We start from the raw sequence: 11,765 nt of genomic DNA, 5'->3' as shown, positions 1-11,765 counted from the left end.
GCTCCAAGCCCCTGTGTCCAACCTGGCCTTGAACACTGCCAGGGATGGGGCAGCCACAGCTTCTCTGGGCACCCTGTGCCAGCGCCTCAGCACCCTCACAGGGAAGAGCTTCTGCCTCAGAGCTCATCTCAATCTCCCCTCTGGCAGGTTAAAGCCATTCCCCTGGGCCTGTCCCTACAGGCCCTTGTCCAAAGCCCCTCTCCAGGTTTCCTGGAGCCCCTTTAGGCACTGGAGCTGCTCTAAGGTCTCCCCTTCAGGAGCCTTCTCTTCTCCAGGCTGCCCCAGCCCAGCTCTCTCAGCCTGGCTCCAGAGCAGAGCTGCTCCAGCCCTCGCAGCAGCTCCGTGGCTTCCTCTGGCCTCGCTCCAACAGCTCCACGTCCCTCGTGTTGAGGGCTCCAGAGGACAGGAGTATGGGGCGGGGGGTATCCAGGAGGGTTTGGATAAGCCAGCTTGGCCCTGATGTCATGCTGTAAGAACACCTGCATTAGTGACCACCATCTCCAGGAGAGAGCTGATGGGGTGCAGCTCCCGACAGGTCTGGGTCTCACCCAGCCCCAGGCCAGCACCCCAGAGCCCTGGGGGTGCCCACGCTTGCTGCCTCCCTCCTCACACTGGACTGCACAGTGGAGAAACAGTGCCCAGGGCTGCTGGAGAGGCTCCCTACATCATAGTGCTGTACCAGAGCAGAGCCAACAGATCAAAGTGGGTCTCTGCCACTGCCCCGGGCTCTAAAGCAGCCCACAGTCTCCCACAGGATCAGGAGAAAATGAGCTAAGGAAATATATGGAGTGGAAGAACGGAGCAGTTAATGGTCCAGAGGAGAAACTCCCTGAGTGTGGAGAGAGGCTTTAAACAATGCAGTGATTAAATCACTGTGTGTGCAGGTTATGGAGGCCAAAAGGAAGGGAGGGGTGGAGGCAGCCTGATTTCAGCACTTGACGCTCTTAATGGCTTTTGTGTAACTCAGTGAAAGCCAACAATAAAGGTGCTGGAGAAGTCTCTGGTATCCTGCACTCGGCAGGCAGGTGGGACTGGGAGAGATGCTTTTATAGTGGAAGATGCAAGAAGGCGAAGCCCAGATGGGAGCTGAGAGCCAGTCGTGCAGCTTGGCAAGGAGGCAAACCACATCCCCAGCACAAAACCAGACAGTAGCAAAGACCTGGAGCAAAAATCCCAGGGCCCCAGGGCTGGCCTTGGGCAAGCACATAGACCTGGTGCACCCCCTCCGGAGTGAACTGAAAGGCACACAGGGAGACACGAGGGACACTTGGACTTGCCACCCCGTGCTCATCCCCACTGAGGAGTTGAGCGATTGGAGCATGAAGGTCCAAACTGAAATTATACAGTTGAGAGCTCTGTAAATGTGACTAAGAAGCTGTCCGCAGCAAGTGCCTGGAGCAAAAAGTCCATAGCTGCATGTTTGCTAGCTGCAGGACTAGAGCTGTAGAGGATGTTGAAGACATCTTGCCTTGCCTGAGGAACACCCAGCTCTGTACAAAGAGCTAGAAGAGCCCAGTGGTGCCCCAGTCCATCCCTGTAGGAAGGGCAAAGAGAAGAGCCCAGCAGCATGTTGCTGTGACACTGTGGTGAGGGTGGAGGTGTGCAGTGATCACTGCAGCACAGCCCTCCACGGACTCCCAGACCCAGCGCACTGCGTATGTAGGAGGAATATTTCCACTGCTTCCAAGGGGGAAAATTCTGGGAGGTGACTCATGCCGAGTGTTTTTACGTGGTGTGCATTAGCTCTGGCAGGTAGGCTTGGAAAAACAGGAGCAGTCCCATGTGCACTGAGCTCTCCTTTAGGATACACTGACCTCACTGCTGGTTGGGTGGTAGGCAGCACTGGGGGTAGCAAAGAAAAATAAAGCCATTTATAATGGTGTTTGGGGCATTTTACACAAGTGGTGTTTGGAGTTGGAAAGAGTACAGGAACGCAATCCATGGGTCTGAGCCACTCTTGAACAGCCAGAGCTGCTGGACTCAGTCAAAAAACTAAGGACAACAGAATAAATCATCTATAATGGAAATAATGCGCCTGAGTGAGATGTTATTGCAACACGGTGTGAAGGGTAAGGGTGGGGGTATGGCAGCAGCCTCCTCCAATAGCAGAATACAACAGACCTTCCGGTACGAGTGCTGTTGGGAACCGTGTCCCTGGTCTCGCAGCTTCAGTCACACAGTGGTGGGACAGGCGTGAGGCCCATGTGAAGTGCATGAGGAGTGTCTCGTTCCTCAGAAGGTAAAAGACAAGCTTAAAACTGCACAGAAAAGAAGTCCGTGGGACATCTCCTGGGGTGTGAAAACCTGGGGTGTGTATGACAGACCCTCTCTACCCCGCAGGCTGGGACCCCCTTTAACTTCCCAGTGGGAATTTCTCCATGGCTATTACATACCCTTGAATTCTTTTGCAAGGTTGGGGCAAACGCCTCCGGGAGCTGCCAGTGAGTGAGAGCCCAGGAGGACACCAACACCCACCTTTGCAACAGCAGGGTTGAACCCAGAGAGCAGCTTGTTGCTGGAGCTCCAAACCCCCAGCGCAGGAGGAACCACCACCATATTTCATGTTTTTATTTACAGGAAGCCAATATTAGTGAAGCCTGCTTGACAAACGGCCCCCGCAAGACTGCAGAAATACCTTTTCCATCTGTAAATGGGCTGTTAATAGGAGAAGATTTAGTGGTTTCAAATGCACTTCAAGAGCGTGTGATAAAAGTGCGTGGGAGCAAAGTCCAGAGCTGAACTAATACTTCTCTGCTGGATCAAAACCGCTCGTCTGGACTCCAGCAGGATGCAGACTGAGTGCCAGAGCTACTGCTGGAAAGGAGGCTGCAGGAGCTGCTGCGTTATTACCCCGGCGCTGTTTCTTGTTTAGCGGGGGCTCTTAATATCCAGTAGGGTCTTGTTTAAAGACTGGTGATTCATAAGACAGAAATAAGGTCTAAAGGATATATTTAGTAGGGGGAAAATGTAAGATAAAGGCCAGAAATATTTTTAACTGAACTCCAGTGAGCAGAGAGATAGGGAAGGATGTGAGGGCTTGCTGCATGTGCCAGAAATAGAGTACATCAAGGAAAAGAACCTGTAACAATGGTGCAGGAAAAGCTTATCTGCAGGAGCAAAGCAGCACAGGCTTCTTTACACTGCCTGGAAAAGAAACCAAACCAAAACAAAACAAAAAGATGACCTTGTCCTAGATCTTTATTCTTAGATGTCTAAAACAGCCTTCCCAAATCCACCGCAGCTACTCAAGATGCAAATGAAATGCATTGCGGATGTGGTTCACCTGGCCAAGCATGGGCTGGGCCACACGTCAGTGCTCATACAGGTAAGGAAATTGCAGTGAAAGGTGGAAATAGAACATAGCATCTAACCTTTGTTACCACAGCTTCATAAAGGGATGCAAGCTGAGGAGCCAGGCTGCAGGCCACGCGGTGGCATCACGCACGGGCAGCAGTGAAGGCAGCTCCCATCTAATGAACGTTGTCAGCGCCTGGTGCCGTGGAGGTGTGGGGACTGTCAATGAAAGCAAACCAAGGTCTAGGTCCCATCTCAAGCAGGATTTGCCACTGCTTCATGGAAACATCCCTTGTCACATCTGCCTGGGGACCATGATGTCTGTCTGGAGTGTGTTCCATGGGGCAGCCCATGTTCACTTCTCTGGATGGAGGGCCCATAAAATTACCAAGTCCTTCTGCGAACCTGAGAGGAAGGGGCCACTGGATCAGGCATCACATCTAGGAAGATCTTTGGCAACAAACACGACCAGTGGGAGTAGCTGAATGTTTGGGTAGGACAAGGTAGGGTAGACAGACAGCTATTGGATATAATGGGATGAGCTGAGGTGAACAGAGAGTTGCAGGACCACAGGAGGGCTGGTGGCCCAGAGGGAACAAGCAGGTCCCCTTGTGTACTACCTGATAGAATCATAGAATCCCAGACTGGTTTGGGTTGGAAGGGTCCTTAAAGCTCCTCCAGTTCCAACCCCCTGCCACGGGCAGGGACACCTTCCACTAGAGCAGGTTGCTGCAAGCCCCTGTGTCCAACCTGGCCTTGACCACTGCCAGGGATGGGGCAGCCACAGCTTCTCTGGCATAGCCCAGGGCTGGTATGACTGTGTGCGCTGTTATGTGAGCAATGTTCATGAGCAGGGCCATATGGAGCACTGCCTGTCAGCATCCCCAGGTGCGGTGCAGCTCTGCCCATCACTCTGATCTCACCATGCGAACAAAGGTGGAGGAACTGCCCAGGCAACGCTGAATTTCAACATCCATGAGACAGGTGTCGGGTGCCTACAGGTGATGGGCAGGAGCTCAGCAGGACAAGGCACCCTTGGGCTTTGGGACGTGCATCATCTGCAGACGATGGGCAGCTCAGCCCTGTGCTGGGCAGACCATGGGCAGGGTTCACCCAAGAAGCTGTCCCTGTCCGGCACTGTGCAGAACTGCAGGTTTTAATGTGCTTTTCATTGCTGCAGCTCAGCCAGATGAGCGAGAGAGCAGTGCCCAGCCCTGCTCCTGCTGCTTGACAGACACATCTCCTTGTAGCCAGTACCGCAGGGTGGGATGGGGACAGCGAGCCCAGGGCAATGGCCATGGGGGCAATGGGAGATGCCCGTGGGCAATAGGGCTGCAGCGGCCAGCCTGGGATTTCCTCCTCCAGGCTGGGGCGATGCTCGAGGGGACCCGCTGCAATGAGGACACCACAGAACCCTGGTGAGTGCAGGATCCTGAGGATTGTGTAAATATTTTGATTAGCTTCTCCTTGAATCTGATGAAGGGCAGATTTTTATCTCATTCACTGACAAGGGAAGAGGAGGCTGACTAACTGCGAGAGGAGGATTCCTGGAGTGATTTCATACCAGATGAAAGCAGTGAGATAGGAGCTGTTGCTCCCCAGGAGCAAGCGGGCAGCCACCACCAGCAAGTGCATTGAACAGAGATGGACAAGCATATGATTCCTGTTTGATTGGGAAATATTTGCCATTCCCGTCTGCCTGCTTGAGCTGACACAGAGCACGGGGCAGCACAAGGTGCACTCAGAGCGCGCACAGCTCCACGGGCAGCCTGGGCTGCCTCCCTCCTGCCTGCACAGCGCTTCACACGGTTCATTGAAGGGCACTGGTTCAATGCCCGTGCTGGCTGGCATGGTGTCCATCGCATTAACACAGCCTGTAAATAACCCTGCACCGGGGGGAGATGGGCTTTGCAGCATGGTTCACACCAATGCAACTGCCCCATGGGGAGGTGTCTCCGCCGTGGTCTGGACCCGACCCAGCACAAGCCCTCCACACCCACCGTCACAGCAGAGGACATCCAGAAGTCCCCAGGGGAAGTTCAGCTGAGCCTGCAAAGAGCAGGTGCCCAAAGGGGTGGAGAAATGAAGTGACTCATGAGGATGGGATGGGTGGCATTTCCATCAGCAGCGTCTGCCTGGGTGGAAGCCAGTGCTGCTGCGGAGGTGGAGGAGGCTGAAAACAGGAGATGTTCACCTGCTTTCAGGGAGCAGGTCCAGAGCTGAGGCATCACCGGGGATGGCTCCAGGGGTGTGGGAGGAACGAAACCACAATCAGTGCTTCACACCTCATCTGCATCCCCAGTGCTGAGGATTGCTAAATATTGCCTGGAGGGGATTGCTGACGGCTCCTCACTGGAGTTTGCCACCTCCACAGGCAGCAGGGATGGGGCTGGGGTGGCAGTGGGCTTGCCAAGACCTGGGCAGGCATCATCCGGCTGTCAGTCCATCCTGCCTGCTACCCAGCTGCATCCTGGGTGCTCCTGCTTGGTCTTAGCAATGTGACACCCTGCAAAGCTGCGGACACCCTCTGTGGCATCACTTTCCTGCTATAAATGCACCACGGTCTTCCTTATTTCCTCTGGCAGATGCTCTCTGGGACGGAGCACAGCACCAAGCACAACTAGGGATGGCTTTTGCTTCAAGGCTACAAGAACTTTCCATCTTTCAACCCCTCTGATAGTTTAAGCATTTGTGAATGCTTTGCATTAAAGATTTTACTGTACATTTTGCTTTGAATTAAAGAATGGGAGTTATGAAAGTCTGGTTCAGGGCAGGGAGAGATGTTGGGGGCAAAAATGTGGAAGTTTTGGTAAAAACAAAAAAGTAAAACTTTTTCCCTCAAGGAGTTGTCTTCAGGGGAAATCTGCTTCCATTGCACTCCAGCAAATACACGGAGACATCTTTCAGTGTATTTCATACGCAAAGGCAATGGCTGGAGCAGTTGTGTGTGTGAAATCAGTGCAGTGGTGGCTCGCTGATGGGGGAGCTGGAGACAGCCACAGGTTAACTGTCCTGCAAGCAGCAAGTGGTGTCTGCATCAGGACACCAGTGACAATTATGGGCCTTATCTCTGCTGGAAGAAAGGCCCAGAAGGCGATATAAGCACATGGAATAAGTGGTAAATGGGTTACAGCCTCGCTGGTAGATTGAACAGTTCCTGGGAAGGATCCTGGCCCTTGCATCTTGGCTGCATGTGAAATAGCCCCAGCAGTGCTTCGGGGATCCTCTGTGGTGGATTCTCTTTGCCGTGCAGCCCTTTGAGGTGGAGGGCAGAGCTGAAACCTGTCTCTGAGAGGAAGTCACCGTGATGACTGTCACTCGATGCACAGGCACAGCCCGCCCTGACCCGCAGGCTGGGATGTCACTGCCCGGTAGCGGGGCTGCTGTAGAACATCACAGCAGCAGTTTGTGGAGGGCAATTATAGCCTCATGATCTGAAGTCCTGATTTATTACGCGGGCTGGGTTGTCAACAGATTGGTTATGATAGAGGGCAGCTAACAGCTATTTCGCATGCTGATTAGACTTGCTTGTCAGTGAATGCCGGCACTATCACTATCCCAAGGCATGCTTCATGGCTGGGATTGCTTCTCCTTGTCTTTGAGCCCACAAACCCCCACAAACCCACAGAATGCAGAGCTGTGGCAAGAAGACAGCATTGTGCTGGCGCAACATGCAAAGCCATTGTGGGGATGCACTGGGAGAGAGGGTGGAGGCAGAGAGGATGAGGAGGAGGAGGCAGGCAGGGGAGACATCCCTCTCTGGGCACAGGGGAGCTATGCAGCAGTCTGCCTGCTGCCCCTGTACCATCCTCTGCTCAACATGTCTCTTCTTATGGCCAGGTGGAGAAGTCCTTTGTGTTCACAAAGAGGAGACCTCTCCATCCTCCTGACATAGTTTCGGGAGTTCAGAGCATGACTTGCAGTGGGATGGGTCTTCCTGAAGTCTGGAGTGCCCAGGTCCTGGTTCCCATTAAAATGAATCATTTCTAACTGTCCTAGAGGTCTGGACTGGAGCCACAGAGTTGTTTTTTTTAAAGCCTGGGCCCCTTCATCCACACTTCAAGCCCCGGTATATCTTCATAGCTAATCAGTTTTGGCTGTTTTCTCTCTGTCATGTTGCATTTGCCTCCAGCTTGGCTCCTCAAGAACAAGGAGTTTGTTGTCATTTTATAGAACAAGTTAATTTAGTGCAGTAATTTCTGCATTAAATATGTGCTTGGCCATTACTGTAAAGGTGAAATGCCCATTTAGCAAGATTTGTGCTCGTGGATGGTCTATTGCGCTGTCCTTCAGGAGATCCCCACTCACGGCCTGGGAGCGTCCCCCACCAGAAGAGAATGCAGCTTTGCAAAAGCAAGGCGGGAACAAAGCAGAAAAGAGCAGTTTTGTGTTATTTTTCTTTTCTGGGCCATTTTGAATTAATAAAGGAATGTGATCTAAACTATAAATACCCTCCTCACGTATGATTTATGGCCTGTTTGTTCTGGATTGGTATGTGCTTAATCTCTAATTGTGAGCCCACCATCTGTTTTTATTGATCCGCTTGCCAGGAGAGTTATTGCTCTCCTTGGCCTTATATGGGAAAACGAGGTATGTGGTGAGCGAGCCAGCGCCGGGGCTGCTCCTGCGCCAGCCCGGGGCGCTCGGGATCGTGCTTCCCAGCCCCGCTCCGGCCCCGCGCCTCGCCCGGGCTCCGCGTGAAACTGGAGCTCCAGCGCCCTGCACAGCCCCGTCATTGCGGGAGCATCGCCCCAGCCTCCCTCCGCACCCGTCCCTCAGCCCCCAGAATGCCTTTGCTCTGAAAGAGCAGAGAACAAGGAGGGGAGAAGCCGCGGCTGGCGTGGCCTTGGTGGTTCTGGCGATAAACGAGGCTGCCGCCAGCTCAGGCGGGTGCTTTCAATGGTGGGAGTGTCTCCATGAGAAAACAGGCTGGATTTAGTCATTAAACCCGAGGGGGATTCGGCTGCATTATTAACCAGCTCGATAACAGCACCCGAGCCCAGCCCGTGTGCTACACACGGCCAGACCAAGGAGGGAAGGATAAAAGCTCCTGGGAAACATTTTGAGGCTTAAAGCAACCCGTGGGTTTGGAGAAAGAAGTGCAATTTATTTGCAGAGCCGGGAACGCAGCAGCAGAGCTGCAGGAGGGCTGCCTCCAAAGGGAAGGAGTCTCCATTCCCCTCCTCCAGCCAGGGCATGATGATCCCTCTGGCTCCCAGACCCAGCTGGACTATGGGTGGGATTCTCTGGAGAAGGGTGGGATGGGTCAGTCTCACTTTGCAGGGCACTTTGGGCACCTCACATCATGGCAAAGTGGGTGCGATCCCCTCAGCACAGGGGTACAGCACTACCAGGGCCCAGCCTGGCACTGCGCAGGCATGTTCTGAATTGGAACCTGAGCCCTATCTGCTGCTGGCTGAGGCAGCTCTTTGTGCCCAGGATGCTCAGTGCCTCAGCAAACAGCAGCCCTGTCATGGGGCTCCCTTCCTGGCCCCACTCGGGAAACTCACCACTGGAACCCAACCTCATATCTTCTCCTTCTCCTCCTTCTCCTTCTCCTTCTCCTTCTTTCTCCTTCTCCTTTTCCTTCACAGTCCTATCAGCCCCTGGACCGCTTTCCAGCCCCACCCTGGGGCAGGTTGGGGATCTGGTGTGGCTCTGGTGGGCTGGGAGATGCTCTGCACCCACTGCTGCATCACATCTATGAGGGGAGGGAAGCTTTCAGGGCCAGGCTCCCCCCAGGCTCAGTGGGTGGCTGCCAGGCAGGGTGTCCACCAGAGCACCCGACAAAGGTGAGGGCTTGGCTCTGCTTCTGCCTTGCGCACCCAGAACCACCAAGGGATGTATCCCACCCAGGACACTCCCTGGCTCACTACAGGCACCCAGAGCTGCCATGCCACAAGTGGTGGGAACGTGGTGATGTTCAGGATGCGCAGTCCCCTGCCCAGGCTCTCCCCATCCCATGGCATGTTTGTGCTGAGCCTCTTCATCCCCCTGCGGGAACCCTTTGAGATCAGAGTCATGCCAAGCCTCTGGCCCTTCATTTATGGATGAACCATAATACATCCCCTAACTCAATACATTTGCTGTTGGGAAGGACCTCTTGTAACTTGCTCAGTCCCTGCATCCTCCAGTGGTTATTATTTAAGCTGTTCCCCTGATTTCAGGCCCTGGTCTGGAGATTCCCATTCCCAGACTGACTGATGCGTGCGATGACAGAATTTCTGCTGTTGGGCAAATTAATTTCCCATGGGATTGTGGCCTAATATATAAATATAAAACTGACACGTTTGTACTCAGCTGAAAAGAAAGCAGCTCCAGCTCAAGCTTGCAGGAGATAACGCTGCCAGGAGATAAGGCAGCAGCTGGAGTGCGGATTGCGCGTGAATCCTGCTTTTCCCACAGATCCCCAGCAGTGTTTGTTGGCCAGACTGGGCAACATCAGCTTCTGATTAGCGCCAGCACTAACTGTGTTTGTGTCCTGCTTCATCTCACCCCAAACCTCCCTGTGCCCGGGCACAGCAAGTGGCTGGGACAGCAGGAGCAGGGAGTCTCCGTGCCTGGCATGTTCGGGATTCACCGAGGGGATGCTCCTGGAGCTGCAGCAGTGCTGGGGAGGCTGGTTCAGACCTGGAGGAGGTGACAAATAGCTGCTCCTTGCAAATGGCCAGGTCCCAGCTGGGCCAAAGGGATGGTGGATCTCCTTTCTCCTCCTCCAGGCAGGGAACCATCGAGAAAACCCTGCTGGGGTATGGGATTTCCATGCCTGTGGGCAGGACTGTGCCAGTGCTGAGAACAGGGCAGCTGGGGCTGAGTCCTGGCTCCTGTCCCACTGCCCTGTGAGCTGCTCTAATCCAGCGCTGTCTCTAAGGCCCCTTTGTGCACGAGTCCTGCTGAGCAGGAGGTTGTGGGCCCGAGCTGGTGGGGTGGCTCAGTGCCTCCAGGGGCCCGGCTGTATTTGGAAGCTGATCTCAGGGCCCTGGAGCCCTGGATCCGTTAGCGCATGCGGCCAAAATGAGTGTGTTCGATCCAGAGACCCTGACTTCAGCCCTTATAAATAACCCAGCGGGAGCCATGCAGAGTTTGGCTCCTCTGCTCCCAGAGCAGCCTTTTCCCTTCCCTTCCCTTCCCTTCCCTTCCCTTCCCTTCCCTTCCCTTCCCTTCCCTTCCCTTCCCTTCCCTTCCCTTCTCTCCCAGGCTCCCTCACTGCCCCGGGAACCTGCCCACCCCCCCATGAGGATGATTAAATCCTGAAGAATGTGCTGGGGCTCTGCAGGCACCGGGGAGCGGGGTGATGAGTCGCACATGGTGTGAGAGCTCAGCAGAGCCAGCATACCAGAGGGGGCTTATCTCCAAGCTGTGTAACCCAGGCAGGACCAGAGCCTCTTGGCTTGTTCCTGTGTCCAGGCAGAGCCAATATCATCCCATCCCATTCCCATCCCTCTCCATCCTGTCACAGCCTCTTTGCCTGAAGCCTTTGCAGTGTCAGATGTTACAGCAGCTCATGTCTGAGTTTTCCCTTCTTCCAGCTGTACCACTCAGGGCTTCCCCAGGGATGGATTAATGGGTCACTGCAGACCTGCAGCCTGCTGCTGCTCTTCTGGAGTGACTTTCCCTGTGCCAGCAGCGGCTGTTGGAGCTGTCACACTGCCAGGGCCAGGCACGGGTGACCTTCAGCAAGGCAGCCTGGGACCTGCCGGGAACAGAGAGCAGCACGTTGTGAGGCTGCCTACCCCGGGAGAGCCCAGGGAGCGCTGCGGGAACCAGAGCTCCCAGGGACATCGGGGCTGCCGGGCGCTCGGGCTCAGTGTCTCTGGATAACACCAGGGCAAATTCACTTGTATTTATAGGTGAGCTGTCTGCCCTAGAGCAGGGTGTCTCAGTGTGAGTGAGGGGCCACCCCAACCAGGAATGCAGCTGGGAGAGCCTGGGGCAAAGTAAGAGAAAGAGCCTGTGCAGCAGCGATTCACACTGGATGGAAGGAGCCAGCACAGTGCAAATCTGCTGCGGGAGAGGCCTCTGGGTCTCACAGTCCTGTCAGTCGAGGTGTCACAAGCTCCTGAGTCACAGTGCTGTGGGCAGACACCCACCTCCATGGCATGCACTTGTCCCAGCTAGATGCCCCTCATACCTATGGTTGTGCTGGACCGCGGTGGCCAGAGGAGGGTGAAGGTCTGGGGGCAGTACTCAGAAGCAGTGCAGCTGATGACAAACTCCACATCGTTAATGAAGAGCCCACAGAGCAGGCTTGGGGCAGGTCTCATTCACAGATCATGGGGCAGCAGAGACCTGAGAAAGGGCAGCCCTGGGAGAAACAGGCCAAGACGCACCACAGAATCCCAGCCTGGTTTGGGTTGAAGGGGCCTCAAAGCTCATCCAGTTCCAACTCCCTGCCACGGGCAGGGACACCTTCCACTAGAGCAGGTTGCTCCAAGCCCCTGTGTCCAACCTGGCCTTGAACACTGCCAGGG

This window comes from Strigops habroptila, chromosome 14, assembly GCF_004027225.2.
Source record: "Strigops habroptila isolate Jane chromosome 14, bStrHab1.2.pri, whole genome shotgun sequence".
NCBI classification, from domain to species: Eukaryota; Metazoa; Chordata; class Aves; order Psittaciformes; family Psittacidae; genus Strigops; species Strigops habroptila.
This window is presented reverse-complemented; position numbering follows the sequence as displayed.